At 40.1% G+C, this 25,894-nt stretch overlaps 1 protein-coding gene across 18 annotated transcripts in view; it reads left to right on the forward strand.

The window, feature by feature from the left end:
* Nucleotides 1–25,894, forward strand: part of MEF2C (myocyte enhancer factor 2C) — a 170,104-nt gene that overhangs the window by 43,113 nt on the left and 101,097 nt on the right. For 3 of the 18 annotated variants that reach the window (XM_088653048.1, XM_088653050.1, XM_088653060.1), the window contains one exon: nucleotides 12,587–12,709. The exons of 14 other annotated variants lie outside the window; for them this stretch is intronic. The gene's annotated coding sequence lies outside the window, so the exon portion shown is untranslated. Of the gene's footprint in view, nucleotides 1–12,586; nucleotides 12,710–25,447; nucleotides 25,892–25,894 lie in introns of those variants that run through there. One more of the 18 variants, XM_088653059.1, reaches the window with a different exon arrangement.

Genomic DNA, 25,894 nt, shown 5'->3' on the forward strand with positions numbered 1-25,894 from the left:
GGTTTTGTCCCAGGCATACTTGAAAATCCTTGGCACCGAAGCTGTGACCAACTGCCTGCAAAGCCCTTTCCAAAATTAGGCTTCAGGTTTGTATTTAGACTCAGTCTGAAGACAGGGATTGCAAACAGAATAAGAGGTTTCCTTCTACTGAGTCGAAACTTTTGCCCATCCAGTTCAATTCTTTCTGCACCGACTCACTGTTAAATTTGCACTGGTGGATTTTCATGAGGACTTTAAAAACAACAGCGATCCAAATTGATGCAGAAATGTTAAGAATTGAACGTAAGATTGGAAAAATGAGAAACCGAGAAACCAAAATGTGACAGATTCACCTATTTCTAGTAGACATTATATAGGAACAGACAGCAAGCATTATTGTAATTTAAAAGAAAGGCTCTTAAATTTGTTTGTTGAAACGTTCTTTCTTTCTTTCTTTCTTTCTTTCTTTCTTTCTTTCTTTCTCTTTCTTGCTTTATCCCAGTAAGTGTTTAGATGTTGACAAACTATGTTGAAGACAAGAAGAGGAGTTTGGATTTTTTTTGCTTCTGATTTCAGTTAATTAGTTTACTATTACTGTATTTCTGAACTGTGGTTTATCTTAACTATAGTTTGTTGAAACTTTCTTGCTTGCTTGCTGGATCCCAGTAAACAATAAACATGGAGGAAAATTAACATGATCCAAAGTTATTGCTCTTTCACATGTTAGATTGCTCCTTGACTGTGCATGTGAATTCAGTTTATTTTACTTGATGAAGAAAGATAGAAGAATGACCAATTTCTCCATTTCAGGCCTGAGCGGGGGTTTTTTTGGGGGGGGGGATTCCCCTCTCAGAAAAAGGAAAAGAAGAGAGAGTTCAGTCTTCCTGGCTCGTAGCATCACTATTTCATTAGTCATTGATAGATATGGGATTAAATTACCATTGACCAGTATGGCTGATGTTCTTAGATCCAGTAAGAACACTGGAGTATTTGAACAGAGTATTTGAACACTTGCATTTGTTTGGAGGTTATTCATTTTCAGCTTTTATAATTTCTAAAGTACATTCCAGTTCTTTTCATAGTTATCATCACAGCAAACCTATGAGGGAAGTTATTCTTCTAGATTTGCAGAAGAGAGCTGGGGGCTTAATGTCTTGCAAGGAAAGTCACAGAACAAATCCATGACTTAGTCAAGATAAGAACACTATTTTCCTGATTTGCAATTCAACGTTCTGTATCTGTGCAGGGGTAGCCATGATGGTGCCCTTCAGAAGTGGTTGGACTCAACAGGCAAACTGAAAATTGATGCAGAAGTCTTTTTCTTTGTCAGAGTTAAGTCAACCTGAGAAGTTGTCTGAGAAGTTCAAATGGTAAATGTTACTGGCTACCTATCTTCATGCCAGAATTATTAGCCAACTATATTTTATTGTGTCAAGCATCGAGTGAATAACAGTTCTATTTGAAGCACCACAGACGTGCTGAAATTTGCTTTGGCAGATAACAGTCTCATCATCTGACCCTGGGTAGCATGAGCCGTAAGCAGCAAAGTCCTAGGCCAGTTGCTGAAGATCAAGGTTGCCAGCTTTTTAAATGGCTCTGCAGTTGTGCCTTTAACAGCTGCTTGATACATAGGCATTAAGAAGGTAATGATCTTCTGCCCTGTTCATGTACTTACATGCACAACCTAAGTGTGCAAAGCAAGGAGCTTTTAGGCTCTCCCAACCTAACTGCCCACCCAATAACTTCATGTGACATGTGGATATGTGAAAAGAAAGCCCCTGTGAGCTCCTGCTCACATGCAATCAGTTTGGGAAGACCCCTGGGATCATTACCGTCATTGGAGGCCTGAGTGGATTTCTGGATCCATTCATTTTGCCTCAGGCAGAAGTGGCCTCATTGGTGCAGAGTGCCTTCCATCAGCTTTGGCTGATCTGTCAGTTGCAACCCTACCTGGCCAGGGATAGTCTAGTTTAAGTTGTCTGTGCTCTGATAATCTCTAGATTAGATTACCTCAATGGCAGTTCAGAAACTCCAGCTAGTGCAGAATTCAGGGGCCAGATTGTTGACCGCTTTCATCATCTGACACTCTTCTTCATGTGCCCCCTCTGAGGGAGCTTTAGAGGGTAGCAACATGAGATTGGGCCATCTCTGTGGTAGCTTTTCAACTGAAGCATATTCCCCACAGAGATGCATGAAGAAGTCCCCATTCACCCAGACATTTCACTCTTAATTGGTTTTCATCTTTTAGTTAGGTGGGGTTGGATGTGCCCTTTTCATATTATTGCAATGTTTTCAGTTCATAACTTTTTTATTTAAAACACACACACACACACGTATTGTATTCTTTTTTAATATATATATTTTGAGGCAACAAATAAATATTTTAATTGATCATTAAGCGATAAGATAACAAATCCAAGGCAACAATTCCACCGAAAGCAATAAATCTGGTAGAAACATTTACATCCATTTATAGGTCAAGGAACAGTTGCTATGAATTGCTATCCATAATACCCAAATAAATCATTTTCAAAATTGAAAATGAAACCATAATTGTGTAGGTCTCACATAATGGAATAATTCTCCATACAAAAGCATAAGAATAAAGTAACCCCGGAAATTAAACTTTATGTCAGAGGAAAGAGTTCTGGACTACCCTTATCCCTGATGCTCTTGTTTTCTATGTGTAGGATTATTTGTTGGTTTGTATGGAGCAATATTTAATTTTATATGCTCTCCCTCCCCCACCCTGCCAGCAATCCAAAGTGGTAGATCTCAGAGCTTTTGGATTGCCACCACAGTAAGAACAAAACCTTCATCAGTAAATGAATGGATTTTTTTATAAAAACAAAACAAAAACAAAATAAAAAGACCCAGGCCTGATATTCATTTTTGTCTCTGTCAGTCCAAGAGCTGAATCAGTTAGAAAGGTGTGGTTAAATGTTTTTGGAGTTCGTGTAGATTGTGTCCTTATTTATCCTGCTGTGACCTCATGATGCCACACATGGCCTCTTAGAAGTGGGACAAGGATTATTGCTATTCCCTCTAGAAGTGCTCCTCTGTCACTTTCAAGCTGTTGAGAATGCTCACCGTCTCAAACAAGAGTACATCCAGCTTAACAAATTAGCTGCAGACGTTTTGAAGCAAGGGTTTGATTTTTAGACAACACTGCAGCATTCAAAGGCATATAACAATGTGGATCTGGGATGTTTTCAAGATGCCGTCTTTGAACTTCATTTTGGCAAGCAAGTGAACCCAAGCACACCATGTTCCCTTTATGAATCTCTTCATTGTATATGAGATAAGCAAGTGATCAAGCCTTTGGCATAGCAAAAGCCTGCGCTCACCCACCATGATTTTATTTTATTTTATTGTAAAGCAGACATAAGACTTTACAGTCTTCCGTATCTCCTATCTCTACCCACTGCTCCTAACGTCTTGTTTTCAGATACAAGAAAGGAATATCATTTGTTTTATTGTACTGCCGATTTTATCAGATGTATTACAACATGGAGCATCACATGCTAAGGTCCCGAACCAAAGGACTTCAGGGAAGTCAAAAGGTCATTATGTTTGGTCTTCCACAGCTCTGTCAATCTACACCAGTTTGTTTTATTTAATTGTTACTTGCTGGGGACAGCAGGAGGGCAATATACCCACAAAATAGGAGGATTTTAAGGCGATGTACACACTCTCATTTACTCTGTATCCAGTGCAGTCCCACTACTAGTTTGAGAAGTGATGTACATACAACATTAGCCACAATCCATGTCTATCCTGTATCTCTGCAGTTGTTTCTTAGAAAATAGTGTGCTTAGATGCACTAGCTCCAACCCAATTTGAGAAAAAGGACGCCTGAATTATGCTTTAAGCTGGTAATGTGTACATAGTCTTTGTGTGAGTGATGTTACAGGGGAACCAGATACATACGTTGTAAACCCTGAACCAAAAGAAAACTGATTATTTTACGTATCCACTTGACTGTGCTTTCTATGTATGAGAAGCACAGTAACGAATCCACATGGAATCGGTGCTTTCGGGCTGATCTGCTCCAGCTGTATAGCGATTTTCCTGTTTTGCATTAGTAGAAGCCATGCTTCTTAAAATCTTGAAGCTCATTTTTCATATCAAAATTGCCACTTAATGTAAATTATTGTGATACTTTGGGTATTCTGTGCATTGGCGCACAACTCCTGGGTAGATGGTGCTGTGTTCTCTGGCGAGCAAAGCATGCTGCTGTTTGTTGTGAGCGACGTATATTACAAATGTGCTATTTAAAGAAAAAATGGAGGAAACGGGAAGTTGACGTAAATACCTACATTTCGACAGAACTATATTTAGTTCCTGTGAAACTAAAAATATTTTGGTGTATTGTTCTGGTCAGGTCAGGTCACATGGGTTGGACAATGCAGTTACGTTGTTAGTTGTCTGGCTTCCTCCTATTGGCAACTTTGTTTTGCTAGATTACAAGGAATAAGGAAGTTGGAGGTCATTTAGCAAAATTTCTGGTACACCTCGATGGGGAGGGCGGGGAGTAATAGGCCTGGTTTGATTTAGGCTTTTTGAATTATATGTTAAATCTGGCAGTGATTATGTAACATTAGGTTGTGACATATCATATTGTTCATCTTCATCCTGAGCATCCAGACAAAACATGGTGCATTTTTAATAGCAAAGGCTTATAGCGAGCAAGCTTTTATTATGGCATTCTGAAATATTTTCTATGCCTTGATGGTATATCATCTTTGGATACAAGTCAATAAAGATATGCGCTCATCTGTTTTGATTCACAGTTGCAAAAGAGCTATGCTTCTGATTTGTGAATATGGACATTTTGATTAAATTTATTGTATGTGCATCTGGCAGCCCATAATTGCATTGAACCAAACTATCTTTAAAAACACTGAAACCTCAGATCATTTGTGAAAATAATCATTTGGAACATAAAACACAGTTCTGCCATGCCAGCTTGTTTCTTCAACACCCCTTGCCCCCCGCTTCCCCACACTCAGGAATGGCAGCTTGAGGATATGGATCATTCCCCACATGCGCTGTTTTAGGTTCCCTGCTTCTCATGTCTGTGTGTATCTATAGGTTGTATACAGTGTGATTGCCCAGGGATGGTTACCAGAATATTGGGACTGTCCCTTAATACAGACTATTCGATCATATGCGTGAAACGGTGAATGGCCCAGGCTCTGCCCCCAAAAGTGTTGCGTTATGGTTTTGGGGATGAGTGTTAATGATCTCTCACGGTCCCCAGCTCAGTGGTTCTGACTGTAAAAAAACAACCCAGGATTAGCAACTGACAAGAGTACATAGGAACTGGCCTGACAAGATATATTCCCGAGCATGCCCTGTTTTAACCGAAGATTTTCAACTGAGCTGCTGTTCGTTCATGGGAAAGAAAGATGGTGGGGATCGGGTAACTCATTTTTGTCTGTTGTCTGGCTTGGGGAAGGGGGCAAGCTAGGTTGCAATTTGTGTCCCCAAATTGGGCCCAGATTTGCTGGAAGTGTCCCTCCTATGAACCTAATGGGAGAGGAGGGCCTTTTGGGGGTAGGGAGCCCTCTCCTTGCTGAGTAATCAGGGTAGACAGAGCAGGATTCACATCCCTGACATAAAGTCTTTCTGTCTGGGGAGAGGAGGGAGACAATGAGTCACTGAGGCTTCCAAGAGTTGTCAACCTTTGGGGGCCCAAAGCTATTGTGGGCACCGCACACACCACACAACCAAGGCTGTTTGCGACAATAGAATGCTTCTTTCAAGCATAATTTCAATGGGAGAGGTGGACCCAGTGGGCACCAGGAATGGGAATAAGCCCCATAGAACAAAACAGGGTTTGCTTTTGATCCTGGGTGGGTAGACATGTATAGGATTATGCAGCAAGGATCCTTGTCACCTTGCCCTCTGAATGCAGAGACCAGGATCAATGGCAGAAACAAACAGGCTTTTAGGTAAGCTATCAATATCCTTCTGGAATTATGCATGTATCCCCCACCTTTCTTCTCAGTTGCTCAGAACCATGTACTGTACATTGTTCTCTCCCCACCTCCCCCATTTTATCCTTCTAGCCACCCTGCAAAATCAGATAAGCTAAGATGGTAACCAGCCCAAGGTGAGCCTCGTGGCTGAGTAGGAATTGGAATTTGGGTCTCCCTTTTTCTACTCCAACCCCTGCACCAGGGGTAATCAACGTGGTATCCTTCAGCTGTTTCAGACTGCGGCTCTCATCATCTCTGATCTATACTGATAGCAGCTGGTGAAACTTGCAGATCAGGCATCTAGAGGACTGTCTCATCTTGAATACAGGCAATGACCAATTTGCACTGGGGTTACAGTCCTGTTATGCCCCGTTGTGCCTCCACTCCGCCCCCTCTTCTGCTCCCTTTTCCAGCTACTTCTCGGTCACCGGGATCCGCACATGCGCAGTCACACGTCAGTTGGTCATTGCCTATATATTGACAATATCCTAAAATGTCTTTATGTCTTATTCCCAGCACAGGTTAATAAGCATGTGTGAAAAGAAAAGGACCTGATATTCTTTCAAGATGCTGGAATTTTATTCACCTACCTGAACTTCACAGTGTTATATTTAAGAACATGGCAGTACTCAGTGGTGGGATGGGAATAAAGGCAGCTTTTGACTTATGGTGTCTAGCACTTTACAGTACATGACCAAGCTGAGTCTGACCTTGTTGGCATCACCTGAGTAATCTTTGCATAGGGATGAACAGTTCTTTGAACAGTTTCTAATGCCTATTGAACAAAAGGTTTTCCCTTCAGTCTAGTGCATATCTTTTTCTTCATTTTTTTGTATAAATGTAAAGAAATGACTACTGGCAAAATCATGCTTTCTACTTCCCCTGTAGTTTCTTTTCTCGTGCATGGTGTCTTGAACTTCCACAGAGCTCAGATGCGGGGAATAGATCCATATAAATATTTTGAGTTTACATATCATCAATTTAACACATGGGGAATGGTTGCAGCTTGGAGGGTGAGCACAAGTTTGTGTACAAATGGCCCCACATTCAACCCCTGACAACTATTATTATTATTATTATTATTATTATTGAATTTCTAACTTGCTGTTCCTCCTAAAGGAGCCCAGGGCAGCAGACAACAAAGTAATAAAACAAATGAATATCTAGAGAGCAATTGAAAAACTGTTACGGGCATTTAAAACATACCTTAAAATATATTTAGGGACAGACACACATTATTGCTTTCAGGGTTGTCAGGAACCTTTCAGCTATCAAATGCCTGGGTGAAGAGGAATGTTTTAAAATTCCTCTTGGATTTTAAGAAAAGTAGAGATTGGAAGGAGTTTTGCCTGGAACCCTGGTGAGCCACTGCTTGTCAGTGTAGACCAGTGTCTCCAGCTGGTTTTGGACTACAACTCCCATCACCCTTAGCTAGCAGGACCAGTAGTCAGGGATGATGGGAATTGTGGTTCTAAAAACAGCTGGAGACCCAAGCTTGGGAAATACTGATGTAGACAGTAGTGAGATAGATAGACCAATATTGTGACATGGTATAAGGCAGCTTTCTATGTTTGGTATTTTAGGTACTTCATCAAAGTAAGTTGTGCCTTACTCAAGAACGCTGTGATATAATTTTTTCATACGGTTGGAGGAAAACCTGAGAAAGAATGAGTTAAAAGCAAGGGGCTTTTTTTCTCACCTGATTTTAGTTGATCAGGTAGCAATGCTACTGTTGGTACCTCTTTCTGAGCATGTCAGAATGGATGGAGTTCATGTGTCACAGTAAAGGCAGTACAAGAGAGCAAACACCGATGTGTGGGTGAAGAAACACTCTGGAATAGAAAACACTACTCATGACAACAATCCCAAAGCAATATTATTTTTTTAGGATAATTCATAATCATTAATCTGGGACCCTGACGCTGTAAAGATTTTCAGATTAATATAACTTAATCAAAGAGTGTCACAAGTTTACAAAAGTGAGCATTTTATATATTGTACAGATGTTGTTGACACTCATCTTTCTCGGGAGACAATGGAGGAGTGTACCTTTAGGGGGTCACAGATTGCAGTGGCTGTAGAGACCAATATGGGAGAGGCATGTTTTGTTGCAGCTGGGGCAGATAAAGGCATTTGGTTGTGCTGCTGCAAATGCACCATGGGGTTTCTTCTATTTCAGTTAGAATTTTATTTGATCCAACATGTGCAAAGGATATAGCAACTAGGGATGGAAGGGTCTAGGAGTTTTGGTTCTCTCAGTTTCTCAAAAAAAACCACCTCCCCAACTTCAATACACTTCTCCACATTTTGCAGCAGTTAATGCTTAAAATAAAATAAAAAACCACCCATGAACAATCACCAACATTTTGAAGTGAATTTCTCCCAATAAACACATTTTAGATGCAGTTTTGATTAATGTACACATTTTTGCAAATAATTTTCCCTAATGCAATTTTGTATTTCTTTTTCACTAATGTCTTTACCTGTGTGCTCCATCCCCCCCCCCACTATATTCATTCTTGTAAATATTGGTTGGAGGACTGCAAAATTTTGATATGTATGAATTTTGAAGACTAGCTGTCTTTCCGAAAGTTCAGATACAAACTGAATTGAATCTCTCCTCTTTCTGTCAAGCAATAGTGTATAATTTATGTGCATTGTGCTCCTTTGTGGTCAAATGCTTGGCAGTGAACCCATTCATGTGACTGCACACAGTTTTGGGCCAGGGAGGCACCACAGTACACGTGCATGAATGCAAAAGTCAGAACAGAGCCTTAATGCTATAATCCAATCAAGAGGATCTGCTGCTATCATAATCTCAGACTGAGTGGTTCATAATCAGCAGCTGAGACTGGGAATGAATTGCAGCCCTTAGCAACATATTTACTCAAGGGTTACGCTTAAGAAGATATTCAAAACATATGTTAGGTTTATTGGTGAGGACAATGTCAGGATGTGTTTTCTCCTTTTGCTCGTACATCATTGGCTGAGTGAAGTGAGGCCATCAGTTTAACTCAGTGGTGTATCGTTCTGTTTAAATCTGTTTGCCAGTCCATAATGCGATAACACCATTGAATACTGGCATATCAGAATGAAATTTGGTATGTACCTTAAGGGCAACTGTTATTTGCTTCAGATTGGAATGCCAGCTGGATCCTTGCACCCATTTTCAGAGGATGCGGGGATAAAATGCAAACTATAACACACTGTGATATGTGCCTTGGAGACAATGATATCAGAATGAAAGTTGGTACATACATTCAGGGCAACTTACTGCCTTTCAAATATGAACCTTTCCCACATCTACGATAGAATTTTTAAGGTGATTTAACCATAACTGTACCCTGTATTCAAAGTATGGTAGGACCATAGATTTGTGGAATGGCAATATTATATTGGCCATTTTATTTTCAGTCCCTTTCTGAATGATTGCTAGAATTCACCTTTTTCACACAGGGTCGACATCTTAATCAATCTATCCACTGCAACCCCAGCATCTCTTGACTTAGTGTGTATGTGAAATTAGGATTATTTTGCCCCGATGTGCATCATTTTACACTTGTTTACACTGAATTTATTTGCCATCTTTGCTGCCCATCCACTCAGTTTCGAGCAATTGTTTTGGAGTTCCTCGCAACTCCTTTTTTTTTTGTTTTAACCACCCTGAACACTCTGGTATCATTAGCCAGCTTGACTGCCACACTGCTCAGCCCTAACTGTGGATCATTTGTGAACTATTTAAAAATCAAAGGTCCCAATTCCTTGGGGAAAAGGAAACTGAAATGACAGATTTGCAATATTGCATATTGATAACATGTTACGTTCTATGAGTATGCATCTGTGAAGGCGCAATACAGCTTCATTCATTTAGGTTACGTACTAGAACTTGCTTTGTAATACTGTAACAAACGTAATATACATAGGGTGGAAGTGAAAGTTGCACTGATGCAATCATCCCATCACTGCAAGTGTTTCTACTTGCAGATAGAACCATCTCTGCCCTCCTTCTTCCATGTACTGTTCTGGGGATACTCCTGAGCCTCCAGAACAGATTTGGGGGAAACTCCAGGGAGTGCAGTGAGAGGAGAGTGGGGAGAACCCTTCTTGTGCTAGCATGAGGTCTTTTGCCGGCTTCCGCTAGTTCTTCAAAGCAATCACTTGGAGCCTTAGAAGCGACTTTATTCCAGAGCACACTGCTATTACTTTTACTAGTAAACATTTATGTAATGCTAGCATATTTTGTTTAATTTCAGTTTGGATCAATCTTTTGGAGTGAATGGCATTCCAGCTGCAGAAGTGCTCTTTGGATTCAGTCCTTTGTTGCCAGGTTCCATTTTGGACAGGCGACTCACCCCTTTACATCCACCAAGCTTGGGGCAAATTCTGCTGCTGCAGTTTGGGAGCTGTTCCATCCCATGGAGCTGCAGCCAATAACATACATTAATAACCATCATAATTATGGGTGCATAGGCTTTTGTCCAAATGGAGTCTGGCAATCTTACTTGAGCTGTGAAAATTGAAGATAAAATTTCAATACTTATTTCAGTAAAAACCTTAGCATTGGCAGCAAGCATTAAAGTTCAAGTCAGTATCAGCAATTGGCAACAGTTGGTTGCATCTCAGCCTGGGAGGGGGATTTGCCCTTGAAAGGGTTGTAAACAGCACTAGGCACATGTTTGTGATCAGGTCTCCTCTTTATCTGAACTGCATTTTTTTTGTCTTGATAGACACCATAGAAAGGATGTTTTCTCCCCCTCCTTAGCATGGCAATGTTTTATTTAGGGTTTTACAGTGCTATACCACACATCTGTGTCTGATTTATGGGATGAAGAAAAAAGGAAAACAGATTATTTTTCCCCAAGCCACATCTACACCTTCTTTTCTCTTTGCATCAGATTAATGAGCAAGTGCTCATACGACATACTGGAAGTTGGGACTTTCATGAGCTACCAATAATGTCTGCATAGCTGTCTTCTAGTTTCGCCATGATTACTTCTTGTAATGTGGGCAAGAATGTTTAAAATTCAAGGGACAGACTAGTCTGGAAAATCATATTGCTTTTGTTTCAGACTTCGCAGGTCAAGACAGATACCTTTGCATTCGAAATAGCTATAACACTGTGATATAATGCAGCCATATTTCTTTCTTTGTGTCACATGCACATACTTGGATAATTTCCCCCCACTTTCAGTAGTCCAGTAGACAAATGTACATCAACCTTCAACAGACATATCAAAGATCTATGCATTATTTTTACTTTGTGGCTCAGTCAGTTGGCTTTATAAGGTTCCTGCCAGGAATAACAATTCAGCATATAGGTTTCTGAGATGTTAGATAACAGACTTAATATTTAGCCACAATTATTCTTAAATAATAGTACTTGACATTGGTATGGAACTTCAAAGGGCTTCACATAAATAGTGATCCTTCCAATAATGCTGTAAGGTAGGCCAGTATTGTTATCCTCCATACGGAGCCTGAGAGAATGGTTGGCTTAAGGCAGAGGCAAGTTTGGGACCAGGGACCTCTTCTTGAATCATAGCTTAGTCTCTTAGAACATTAAGAGGACCTTGACAATGTGTGGTAGGGTTGTTTGCTGTAATGTCTGTAAAAATGCACTTTAGTGTTTCTTCATTCTCTTGCCTTGTAACATTAACAAAAAGTTTAGTTGAAACCAGCGAATTTACGCTTCCTCTTAGTCTGTTTATGCCTTGCTTTGATGTATGTGTTCCTCCTTGCTATGTAGCCATTGGCCTCTTTAAGAATGTAACCATGATTTGTGATTTCAGAACAGAAAGTAAAACTTACTGTACCGAGTACCTTTGAAGGAAAAGCTTCTTCTATAGTGAACACAACAGGCTATATCCAGTGGTGTTATTTTCGGATGGCTCTTTGATCTAGTGGAGGCTTCCATGAATGGAAGGGGGGGAAGAATATTTTTTTTTTTGCTGATTCCCCCTTCCCCCAGGGGACTCGGGGTTCCCTCAGAATATCACTGGAAGTGTTGTGAGAGGGAAAACCTGTCCAAAATTGCTCCCCTCTCTGTCCATTCACAATTAGATTAAACCTGTCATAGAAATCATAGACAAATCACAGTTCATGCATCTGTACACACATTGTGTTTGCATAAACTGTGATTTGACTACACATTGAATTAGTCAGTTAGAGCACATGGAGTATTCCTATGGTGTCATGCGTTTAAAAGGTTGTCTGAATTTGCCTTGGTTTGTGCAAAACATCAGCAAGGTAAAGTGCAGGGTGATTATGTTTTATTGTGATGGGAAATGATCTGAGGAAACCCAGCCATGCAAACACATTTGCAACTTCCCCCAGCAATTCTGCAAATGCCACCAGGACCATCATTTTCTAAAAAGTAGTAATCATTCTCCACAAAATCATTCAAAAATGGGAATATATGAACGATTGCTTCCTGTGAGTGTCAGGCTGTACTACAGAGTGTAGTCTATGGCAAATAATTTCTGCATTCAGCACTTTGTGTTAATTGATCTATGTTTCTATGGTTTAATAAGCATATATAGGCTTTTCTGCTACTCCCCAAGCAAGAATGAAATGTGTTATGAACTGAAACTCGCTTCTGTTTCTTATAAATCTTGTCATTGCAGAATAAGAACTGAACATAGACCTGGAGTATGGCATTGCCTGCTATGCAAACATGAACACACCACAGTTTCTGGCATGGATAATTAACATTTTAAAGAGGCATTTGCACAACCAATTACACCAGTGTAAGTTCCACTAAAGTCAATGGGATTATAACAGTGTAAGCAGTCATTGAATCCCTCCCACCCCCAGTAATTGCTCTGCCCTGGACCTGATTGGATCATGTCAGGAGCTCATGTGGATTCAGGGAGGCAGAAAGTCTCTCTTTCTCCTTAACATGGTTTGGCCATATGTCACACAGTTTAAGTAGTATGTGAGGCCTTTTAATTAAGGCTGACAGGTCTTTAAATGGACAAATCTATAGACTGGACTTGGCCAAACTAATCTTCCCTCCTACGTTCTTCTCTTGAATTCTGCATATCTAGGTTCTGTTGTGTGCTGTGCCTAATAAATCCCCCCCCACTTTTCTCTTTCTCTTCATCATTTGTTGATTTTTTTGTGAGTATCCTTTATTTCATTCTGCAAATCATTCCTCCAGTGCTGTGCACACTGTAGCCTTTGTATCAGATAGCTCAGTGAGAAGAGTACAAGGCTCTTCATCTCATGGTGGTGGGTTTAAGCCCTACGTTTGACAAAAGATACCTGCATTGCTGGGGTTGGACTAGATGGCTTTTGTGATCCCTTACAGCTCTACAATTCTATGATTCTAAGAAGCCTTGCCATTTCCTGCAAACCCCATGATATCTGCGACTAACTGTGCAATCTATGCCTGGCTTTGTTCAATGAAGCTTACTCCCATGTAAGTGTGCATAGGATTTCAGTCTTAATCACATGGGCACCCCAACTCACTTTCTCCCATTTTACACATCTTTTTATTACTGAGAAGGTTACTGAAGTGTTCATGGCACTGCGTGGGCACAAGTATTTGCAGGAACAGGGGTGTGGCTGAACTGGAACTGATATGTGACTGATGAAATAGGAAGGGATAAACAGTATGATATGATCTTCAAGGGAATGAATTTCATACATGCACATCCGATATAAATAGAAGTGATATACAGTTCAAGTACTTGAGCAGAAGAAAACACCTCTTCCATAATGGGCACTCTTTTATGTATTTACTTATTGACTTGTTCGATTAAAATTGGACCTTGCCCTCCTCCTCATGGCACACATGGAGTTAGTTCCCTTGGTGGACACAGATGACATCTGCAAATTTCTGTAAGTTTTTGCAATAAAAAAACTTTTGCAATTGGTAAATAAAATTAGATTCTGCTGTTCGGCTTCAACAAGAGGGGTTTGGGGTTTTACTGATAAATATTCATACTCGGACATTTTAAAACCTTTGGATTGGTTCCAAAAATGGAGAGAATGAAAAAAGGAGAAGACATGCATTCAGAGCCACGCAGATGCACAGGCAGAATGGCAAAACAGAATGGCACATTTACAAAAGATGCAAAGGGCATAATGTTTGTGTTCCACAATATTTAGGGTGAAAGAGCCCTATCCTTACAACAGTTTGTATATGCAATGAATTTAGAGCCATTATTAATGTATATAATGTAGGTAGATGAATGGGTTGCATCTATATCGAGGTGTTGTCCACTCATGCAAGGACTGTTACACCTCACACTTGGCAGTTGAATGGGGAAAGGGGAACTTAGTTTGAAGCTTTTTTTCCCTTGCTTGTGTGAACTCTTCTGCTAGTGGCTATTTTTGTTCATCATTCTTTGGATCTGTGGATTTGTTGTGCATGAATGGTTTGTAACATTCCCTTCAGTCCACCCACCTGATTTGGGCAAAATCTATGCAAAGTTTACCTGTAATTCTTTGGAAGATGCCTCTTATAGTCCAATGAATTCAATTGGTATTTTGTAAATAGTGTTTATTTATTTATTTACTAATCTTTTCCACAATGATGATAATAATAAGCTCCCATCACTATTAGGCCTAGGGAATGGCAGCATTGCCTCATGGCCCGTAGGCCTTTGCAACATTTCTCCACAGAGCTGTAACTGACCAGTTGTAACAGTTCGTGGTAGTGCAAACTCATGGCACTCTGTTCCTACTCATTCACAAGCACCATCATTGCTTGATGGGTCATGTCAACAAAGTTTGAAGAATTGTGACTCATGCCATATATTTAACTACGATCAGATTCCCAGCCCACATCTGTCAGCAGTACACTTTCTTAGTCTTAACTCCAGTAAGTTTTCAGTAGAATTTGCATTCAGGTGGCAAAATTCACTATTTTAAACCAAAAATAAAACATTAGCTCATTCTACCCTAATCTGGTGCTCTCCAGATCTTTTAGACTACAGTACCCATAATCCTTGACCATTGGCCATAGCTACTGGTTGGGCTTGATGAGAGTTGCAATCCGAAACATTGGGAGGATACCAGGTTGGTGACGGTCACATTAGAGTCATCTCACAGTAGTATAGGAATCTGGATTCCTGAGGTTTGGGGTGCACAGTTTAGCTGGATTTTGGATTGCAGTCCTGAAGCACATGTGTTTGTAAAAATGAGAACTGACTGTGCTTCCACATGACAAGCCACAATGTATCACTGAAGGCTCCCCAACTCAGGGGATGGTCTGTATTTTCAGATGCCCTTAATACAAAATAGCAGCTGTGGTGTTAGCAAGTCTTGCTACTATTCTCACTTGCTACTATTTCTCTTCTGTTTTTAAACCCTGCTCTGGTTCGCCCCAAGTGGCTTAGTCATGCTGGCCACATGACCTGGAGGTTGTATGCCGGGCTCCCTTGGCCAATAACGCAAGATGAGCGCCGCAACCCCAGAGTCGGTCACAACTGGACCTACCTTTACCTATCCATTATCAATTGAAATACTGTACTAAAACACTAATGTTTCTTTCTTAAAATACAGAATTGGATTTGTCTTGACTCTTAAATCATATATTAGTAGTTCTGGAGCATCCCCCTCCCCAGCATATGTTAATTGGTTGTTTTCTGTGACACATTATGGGCTCTTTCTTTGATGAGGCTCAGCTGCAATCATGCTGGAGTCAAGGATGTAAAGTTTCCAGTCTCTGCTTGCATCTCGAACCACTACAAACATCTGCATGTTACTGCAGTGCTGAGTAATGGTGGGATTTGTGTTGGTCTGATTTCCCTAGAGATTCCTCCCCCTCCCCCTGGATATTTTCTGCTCTGTGTACTAAATCTGTTACAGGGTTTGCCCTTCATAGCAGAAGCGTGCCCTGAAATTACCATCTTTTCCTACCGGTATTACTAGAACACAGTCAGAAAAAGTGTACAAAAATAATGCATTTGGATCAGGCCTGACAACTATGACCCACGAAGCCGAAGGCATTCACTAACCACTGCCTGGGGCTTCAGAAGTTGCCTGATTTTCCTGCATGTCTTGGAGGAATATCTCACAACTGGACACTCCCCCCCCCCCAAATAATAATATTGAACTCAATGGTATTTGCTTGTGAGAAAATATGCTTCATACTGCTCCCTTTTAGTCTACTGGTGTACTGTTAAATAAGAGGCACACACCATCAAGAACTTAAGCAGAATACTGTATAGAGTGCAACTTGGAAGTCCCTTCTTTATTAGATTCTCCTTGCAACTAGGAACTAATTTAATTGGTTGTTTTAATGATTTCCCAGGTGAAGCCACCCTGCTCCAGTTCAGAGGGGGGGGGCAGGGTACAAATCCATCCAATTAATAAATAATACTGTAGAGAACCTGAACTTCATGATGACTCCATATCTCCCTTTCTTCATAACGAAAAATCTAAAATTACAGCAGAGTAAATTTGATACTAAAGTCTTCAGATGAATTCTGTGATACTGTAAAGGTGACTTCATGAAATATAAATTGCCTTTGGATTCTCTTGGCTGTTCTCCCTTCTTTTGCTTCCTCTGGAGAAAACAAGCAAACTCCTCTCTTACACAATCACTTGACAGACACTGCCCTTTCTTTTGGTTGTGTCTGAGGCATGTGTTTTCAAAATAAGCAATCGACTAACATTTCACTACAGAATTCAGTTAGTTTCCGTGGAAAGCATGTCTCCTTCATCTCATCTCTCCTTTATCTGCGGTACATTTGGCACCTTGCATCTTGTCCTCACAGAGGCCAGTCGGGGCCTGTGGGAAACCCATGAACAGGACAACAGTACTGTCCCCACCTGCAATTACCAGGAACTGGCATTCAAAAACTCACTGCCTCAGAGAGCGGAGGGAGAACATCACTATCCTCATAGCTGGTAGCCAGTAGCCTTATCCTTCATGAACTTTTCTTCCTTTAAAGCCGTCCAAATTGCTGGCCATGATGTTTACATATTCTGAGAGAGAATTCCATACTTTACCTATGTGCTATGTGAAGAAGTACTGTCTTTTGTCTATCTTGAGTCTTCCAACATTCATTGGATGGTCCCCCGTTCTAGTATATGAGAGACCTGCTCTACAATTGTGCCAGTTTGTGGAACTCTCTGCCTCAGGAGATCCATCTGACTCTCACCTTATGTTTTTACCTCTCTTGTAAGATCTTTAGGCAGTTGATAACTTGGTTAAGAAAATAATTATTTTAAATACTCTCTTTGTTTTTAATTGTTGTATAAGTTCTTTTGATCATGCGATGCTGAACTATTTTTTAAAATTGATTTTGAGCCACTTTGGGTGGCAAGGCAATATATTAATTTTCTTTTAAAAAAATAAAATAAGAACACAAGCATACAATAATTGTGGATTGTGTATAAGACTCCTAGTTGGACATCCATTATTTCTAATTAAGCAGTAGCTAAGTAAGAATGGTTTTGTTTATTTTATTGCCTATGACCTTGAAGATTGGTTAACAATCCATGGCTAGATGAACCATTGGTATAAACGTGGAATAAAACTCAGTGGTAGAAAAAGCACATGTTTGCAAAGGAAAATGTATCTCTCTCCCCCCCCCCCTTTCATTCTGAAAATATGCTAGTCTCAAAAGATACTTGAGTGGAGTGGATCTTCACAGTGAAAAAAGAAAGAAAAGAGAGACGTTTTTCTTTGCAACCTTGTACTTTTTCAATCACTAGATGAAAGTCTGTTTTGCACTATCTGGTCCTTTGTTATCTCTTTCAGTTCTGAAAGCCATTGTGTTTGACTACCGTATATTATTCCTGCAACAGGGGGAACATCAAATAGAAAACACTTCCCCCACCTACCCAGCAGTATTAAAATCGTTGTAAAGAAATCTAGCAGATATTCTTTCGGCTGCCATTTTTAATGTCGCATCTTGATGAGACTGTTTGAATAATTCTCCTATCTTTAATGAGCCATTGATTAAAAATATGGCAATGTACTTTATGTGTTATCGTTGACAGCTGCACTGTCTGTAGTGACTGTCATACTGAAGATATGTATATGGAAATGTAAGAAGGCATGTTTTTAAGAGCAATACAACATATGTAGGGTAGTATCTTTCACGGTCCGCTTCTGCAGAAGAACAAAATGTTGGAAATAAATCACTCTCTGAAATATTCCTTAATATTTGGATTAGCAACATGAAGATGAACTAATCCCCCTGTTCCATATCTGTTTGATGAAAAGTTATGTGTATACCTTGAAAAATCTTCATCCCACCACCAAACATACACATATACACTAGGACTAGGAAGCACAGGATCGGATGTCTTCTGTATGTACCACTGTGTAAAAAAACCAAAACCACAGTTGTAATCTTCTTTTCCTCTGAACAATGGGGTAGAATCATAGTTGAATTCCATCATGACAGCATGTGCCTACATGGGGTGAAGACAAGATGTTAGTGGCCTTAAACATGCTCTTTGCTAATTAAAATAATACCAAAAGAATTATCATTTTTATCCTAGAGATCCAGTCTTATGGCATGGCCATAACCCAAGGAAGAACAGTGACAGCATCCTTTAACATTAGCAGTTTAAATGAACAAAGAAGGGCATAATTTATACTGCAATAATTGTAGCACAAGGTTATGTGGCTGCACTTTGGCCTCCAGAAAACGACTAGAGATAAATCTCTGCTGTTTGTTCTTCAAAGCAGAAGATGGAGGGTAGATTCCCAGGCAGGTGTTAGCAGTTTAGATTAAGATGAGCCAGATGTGACTAGAAACTACTTTTAAGTCTCAGGAGAATGGTTCTCATTCATTCATTTCCCTGGAGACTTCCCAATCAAGGAGCTCCAAATCCTGAGGCTACCTGCATTTCAAGTGAGGCACAGCAATGTCCCTCCAAAGCTTCGTACATGAACATGTGTGAAAAAATTAGAGCAGAAAATTAAAGGTGTGTTCTCATCATCCCTTCCAAGTGCACTTTCCATGTGTCTTTAATTCCCTTGCCCCACAAAGAGTAAATCATTTGTTCCAGTCTTCAGCTAGTTTTGCCTCAAAACAAACAGAGGATTGCTAATCATGAATACCTACTAGGTTATATAATAATAATAATAATAATAATAATAATAATAATAATAATAATAATAATAATGGCTACTAGGTTTGACATGCCCTGGTGTGAACAGACATTTGATCTCCAGAAATGAGAAGAAAAGGCATGGCGATAAATATGATTGCCTGCTAATTCCTACAAATCATTGCTAAAGACACAGGATCAGGAAGCAGTTCAGAAGCTGACAATTCCAATGGTTACAAATTCCAAATGTGGGGTGGTATCCAACTAACATGTTCCATCACTGCAAGCATTTCTGCTTGCACAACAGGCCTCACCCCCTCAAACCCCCCCCCTTTCCTTTTCCATGGGCTGCAGCTCTTATTAGTCACAGCCATGGCCAGAAGTGGTTCACCAGGCAGGATGGAGCTGTCACACTACTTTCCTAGCAGGTGGGGTGTTGTTGTTTACTGGGAGCGGGTGGGTAGGTTGGCACAGAGCCAATCTAGCACTCCTGCTGGTGTGCTTGCACTGCGCTGACTGCCCTGCCATCTCCCCCCATCCCCTTTCCCTTCCGTTAAGCAAGAGCAACACACCTGCTGGGGAGCTAGCTCCACCTGGCAAGCCGCTTCTGGTTGTGGGAAGAGTAAGGTATCATTTAGAATAGTTTATGAAACATAAATAATGGGTTAGATCCAGATTACGTAAATTATGCTTTAGTCACATTGAAATAACTGGAACAAGTTATTACAACACAATAGCCTTCCACTAGAATATAGATCCTTCTTTTCTCCTTTCTTTTTTAAAAAAAATACATTTCAGGACTTATATTCACAAAACTAAATTAAAAATAGGAAATGATATCATAAGAAAGAAAGTATCAAAAATAAGGGGTGCCAATCAACTCAAACACAATTTGGTATGTTGGCTCTTCTCAGGTATTTATCCATTTCCATCATTTTGAAAGCATAATTGTTTAGATCATGTAAAGCACAAATTAGTCAGTCTCTCTTTCTCATACACACACTCACACACAAACACATACACACAGAGTCATTTTATTATAATAGGTTCATTAGAACAGAGGGACTGTTTTCAGAAGACCTTGTCCATTACTTGGGTATGTCTGAGCTACAAATTGATATGTTGTATCATGAATTAGGACTCACAATAGCCTTCAGTTGCACTTCATCAGAGGAGCTTAATTGGCATTAAGAAAATAGACCAAAGTAAAGAGAGATGTACAAGTGAGAGGATTCGTCACTTTATTGGATTTCAAGACCCTGTGAGCCATGAATCTTAATTGGGGCCAGTTGGGATCATTTAATAATTGCTGTCAGAAGATCAGATTTAATTCTCTTTATAAAAATACCACAGTGGGATGGAGTTAAGCAAATTGTCATTCAAGGTTTCAAATGAACAAAGCTTTAATTAGGTTGATTAGCCTACTGTAAGGAAGAAGAAAGATACAGACAATTGATGAATCTACTATAAGCCATATGTGGGCCATATATGACAGTATTATCAAATACCTTTATTTCAGTTTGGTATATGTTATTTATCAATATTTATTAATATGCCACGTTTCAAGAGTATCTTCCAATGCTGTTTATTTCTGTATTTATTTTGTTTGCTTGCTTAGATCCATTGTTTTGCATGTATGTTAACTTTTACATGCTGTTAAAGTTATTCGAGATTTTCTGGAAATTAATGATTTATAGCACACGTTTACCCACAAAGTAAAATGGGGCTGACTGCAACCTTACCTGAGATTAACCCATTTTACTAAATATGATTTTTTTCCCCTGAGTAGATATGCATAGAATTGCATTGCAAAAATTGAAGTATTCAGTGTTTTGTCATGATGGCATCTTCTATGTTTTTGGCCACAGCAGAATGAAATATTATACTTTTTTATACTAATGTTCATTCTATAAATATGTACCTATGTGGTGTGCTTAATAATGACTAGTCTATTTGTGCCAATAGAAAGTCTTCCTGTTATATTTCTCCATTGGTCCCTCTAACCTTGCGGCTGTGGAGACTCGCTGTTCTCAATTGCAGAAACTTTGGTGGACTCCATCTCTTCCAAGTGTAGAAGTAGTCAGACCTGGCGGTAGTGTGAGCTCACATGTACATTGTTTGTATGAGTGCTACATCAAAAAGAATTAACACAGGTGTAAACAGCAGTCCAAGTTCAGTGGGGCATGGTCAACCTGATCCCCACTCAAAAAATGTAGAGGATACCCATTTTGCCCTGCTTTGTCTGTGAAGTGTACAGTTCCTATGCAAATTTATCCAGAAGTAAGCCTCACTTGGGGGATTAGACAAGCACATGGAAGACAAAGCTCTCTGTGGCTACTAGTCATAGTGGCCATGGGCTGCTTCCAGGAAGAGCAGCAGGATGCCTGTGAATATGAGGTGCTGCAGAACAAGAAGGAGTGAGGGCCATTCAGTGCTATTTTTCTAGAATTCACCCGCCTCCCTTGTTCTCTCATAATGGCAATAGTGCCCATCTGAGAGGTGCCAGAACTGAGTTCCAGTGAGTTCTGGGTGAAAAAAAACCTGGGTCCATTGCCCTTATGTCCTTTGGGGCTTTCCGTAGGAAACAGAATCTGGACTAGATAGATCTTTGACCTGCTCCCGCAACAATCCTTTTACATTCTTATTTTAGTAAATTATACAGTCGTACCTTGGTTCTCGAATGGAATCTGTTCCAGAAGTCCGTTCAACTTCCAAAAATATCTGAAACCAAGGTGCAGCTTCTGATTGGCTGCAGGAGCTTCCTGCACTCAATCGGAAACTGTGCAAGCCATGTCGGACATTCGGCTTCCAAAAAACGTTCGCCAACTGGAACACTCACTTCTGGGTTTGCGGCATTCAGGAGCCAAAACATTTGAGTCGCAAGGCATTCCAGAACCAAGGTACAACTGTACTCCCATTAATTAGGTTTAGGATTGCAGCTTTAGTTGCTACCCTCTACGATCTCATTCTCTGTGTTGCTTCATGGGGCAGAGAGAAGTAGGCAGAAATGGATGCAGAATTTTGTTTGATCTCGAAAGTTCTCACACTGGAAAGCATTCCACTGCAACTGGGTGTGGCTCCCGTCCGTGTTAGTGAATGGTGATATTTTTTTTCTCACAGGTTGCAGCTTTTAATAACCTTTTGCCACTCTGTATACTAACAGGTTACAAAGAGCCATTTCTGAGAAAACATAATGCACATTGAAGGCCACGAGAAAGATTAGCTAATGTACCTTCCAATTGATTTTGTTTATTTTTTTCCGGCTTACTCATTATGACAATAATAAAATGAAAAATATTGACAATAATCCTGAAGTGGAAAAAGAAAGTCTTTCCCCCACTGGAACAGAGATTGTTAAGTGAACAGGTATTTCGTTACTAAAAGCTTTAAAAAAATCAGCATGACAGCAATATTTCACCTATGTAAATGAAGTGTATTTGTATTTTTGTGTCAAACTGATACTGACCTTCAAGGAGAAATCCTGCCAAACTATATGTCCATCCATCTGCAGTTATGGGCAATGTCAAAATATCTCCTGCTTCTATGTACACTCCTATAAGTGTCTCTGCATGGTTGTTCATATCTGTCTCAAGACACAATAGAGTCAAACGCCTGTGTTTGCAGCATTGAAGTGACCTCTGCGGAGCGCAATTCTAGGCAGTGTATATGGAGGTCCTGGGCTGCCCATATGGCAAGGCCCCCCTTGGCCTCACTAATGTGGACCAAAGGAAAGCTGAGCAATATGTTTTTGCACCAGCTTGGCTGCAGGAGTTGTTGGAAGGAGGTGTACAAGGAGCCATCCAACCATCTTAGGGACTCCTCTCTAGATTTGTGTAGAGTTTGCTCCTTAGCCTTTTCTTCTCCCAAAGATTTCCCATAAGGCAGCGGAGGTTTAGAATAAGAGTTTTCCTTCTTATTTTGGAGACTTTTTGTTACAATTGCTTCTCCATGCAAGGAACAACCCTGGAATATGAGCCTGCTATGAAAGTCTAGAGCCATTTCACGCTTTGATTATTCGGGATATAATCAGATCCATGTCTTTTTTGCTAGCAGCCTATATCAGTGAGCATTGTTTGTCCTTATTGATGATCAGACACACTATTTTGTTTATAAAATAATTTCTACAAATGAATTAATAGATGTCTTTTGGCAATGCGATATGGAAAGATGAAATAGTTCTTTGTCAGAAGGAATACAGTTTTATTATGCAATAAATCTCATCTGTTATCCATAGAAGAATCTATAAAAGCAAACACACACAAAAGCTTTATGACAAGTTGAAATCATCATCTTCATCATTTAATATTTAGAGTGTTATTGGATGCTGTAGATAAAAATCAAATAAGTACTTGTCCACCAAAGCCTAACCCAAATTTGTGGTGTATACTCAGGGCTGGCCCTACCATTAGCCAAGGGATGTGGGTACCTCAGCTGGCTGAAATTGTGGGATGGTGAACAGAAGCAGTTGGAGAACAATGTTGTGTGCCTGTGACACATGGTTTGTCCTGCACTCTCTAAGACAGCCTGCTGCCTTCAGTTGCACTGGAAGACAGGGTCCCATCATCAGCTTTGAAGTAGAATTCAGTTATTGCCACTTTGATCAGTTTTTGTACTTGGAATGGGAGGAGGGAGGCATGTTGATTATTATTATTTTTGCCTCAAGCAGCAAATTGTCTGGGGCAAACCGTGTTTATGCTTGTAGGCAAGGTTACAGCTTCTGTATGACTTCAGTGTTTGTGCTAAACTTCCTGTTGTAAAATGCATGCTCTCCTGAGATGAATTTAGCAGATTAGAATGAAATCCCTTGCACATCTTTTAATGTGGCAGACCAGTCATGAGATCAAAACACATAAATGTAGGTTATGTTAAATTTCTGAACTGAAATGTTTGAGACAGATGTTTGAAATCTTCGGATGACTCAGATTCGCTTTATTTTTTTTCTTTTAAAAATAATGGCTTTCTGCCCAAATTAGATTACTGCATATAGTAGAGCATGCTGTTCGTGTGTTGCAGATCTAGTGCAGCAGTAATGACATCTAGTGTATAACTGTATAATGAAAAAGTTGTTTTAAAAGGGTCAGATTCTGGTTATATCCTTGTGTGATTGGTGCCAGGGGAAATGGATTTGGCAACGTCTGTACTGACCCATGCCAACAGTAGCATACAGATCATGTCCCATAATAATTTCTCATTGGTGGTGCTGGCTGGACTGGATGTAAGGATTCCCGGTTCAGATTCCTACTTAGCTGTGTGTAAAACTCCTGGTGGCTTTGAGCAAATCTCTGTCTTGTTCAGCCTGAATTTATCTCACAAAGTGTTATTTTGAGGCGAAGGCTATGATCTTATCCATTCTTATTCCTAGGGAGTAGGTTGCATTTGGAAACTGTGGGGTTTATTTCAGAATCAACAGGTATAGGATGGGCAGAATATATGTGTAACAATATGTGTTATGGCCAGCATCAAACCATAGATTAGCATGAATTTAGGACACTCGGCACCCATATACAAACACTCTGTTCCGCATCTGCAGTTCTTCAATGTTGGGCTGTGCCATGACCTGCAGTCGTTCATGGTCCTATAAGGCAGCTTTCTTTGTATAATATGAACTAGACTTTTCTGTGCCCGTTGTCATATTGCTGCTCTCTTTCTGGCATCAGTTGGGCTTTCTCTCTTAGTGTCAAATGTACAGGCTGGAGGAATAGATGCAAAGCCCCTTGTTCACCTTTGAAAACAGAACAGATTTTTATTTTTATTTACAGGGCAATTTGATAGATGTTTACTCAGAGACAAGTATACTTGAAATAAATGGGGCCTGGGCTGTCCTATTCGCACTTACTTGGGAGTAAGTCCTCTTGGGAATTGCACTGTCAATCTCTGCCCTTGACACAAGCTTGAGGGTTCTTGCTTTTTTGTTTCAAATGTAAGAACCGTTACATTTAAATGTAAGAATATGTACAGCCCAGGCAAAATGGGGGGAGCTGCTATTTATGGGACACTTTTTGCATTTTCTAACAAAGCTTACATCACCATTAACTAAGTTTTCCCTCTGGCTACCACCTTGTTTATAAATTGGATGTATTGAGAGTCCTCCGTTTTGCTGCTGCTTCTTGCCCCTTGGGTGACTTGTTCAAAGGGACCTCTGTCTGGGGTGTTATGCAGCCGAGCAGATTCAGAAAGTTCTGTTCGCAGAAGGAAGTAAAGAGTTTTGGTTCCCATTTTGCACTTCTGGAACAGTTTAAGGAAGGAAGCACCTTTACACCTTTTATTGTTCGTGGTTGCTGACATCATCTCCTTCCCTGACCACTCAGTGCGTGTTTCCTGCTATTCTGTCAAGATTCTTCTGTGTTACTGAGTGGGAAGGAGGGAGACGGAGAGAGGGGGGGGGGAAATGTGTGAGAGAGGGAGTGAAGAATGGGTGTCTGCAGTGCTGCATCTGCCCACTGGAACTCAAATCACTCTTCCCTCAACTATCTGTGCCTTTGGCAATCGTAGAGCGAACAGAAGCCCGCCAAACTGAAGTTCCTCTTTTTAGTAAACAGTCTGATTTTATTTTATCTTTACAAAAGTATTTGGGTTTCCAAAAGGGGGGAAATGCTGAAGGCTGTGATTTTGAAGAATGTTAATATCTGAATAAGGAAACTACAACATTTTTTAAAAAGATGCGTTTGTTTACATATAACTCTGTCATTAGCTTGGAAGGTTTATTTAATGTGGACACTATTTTGACAGGGCTTCTGGAATAATTTTAACTTGCCATATAGCTAGTTTTGCCTGGTGCACTTTTTATTTTTAAATGCAGCCTGAGGGTTTACAAAGCACTGCAATTTTTCTAACACTTGTAGTGTACGTACCTTGAGATAACACCCTTTGCAACTCCAAGCATCTTTTCAAAGTTCCAAGGGCAGGTGGTA

This window comes from Zootoca vivipara, chromosome 10 (genome assembly GCF_965207765.1).
Source record: "Zootoca vivipara chromosome 10, rZooViv2.hap1.1, whole genome shotgun sequence".
NCBI lineage: Eukaryota > Metazoa > Chordata > Lepidosauria > Squamata > Lacertidae > Zootoca > Zootoca vivipara.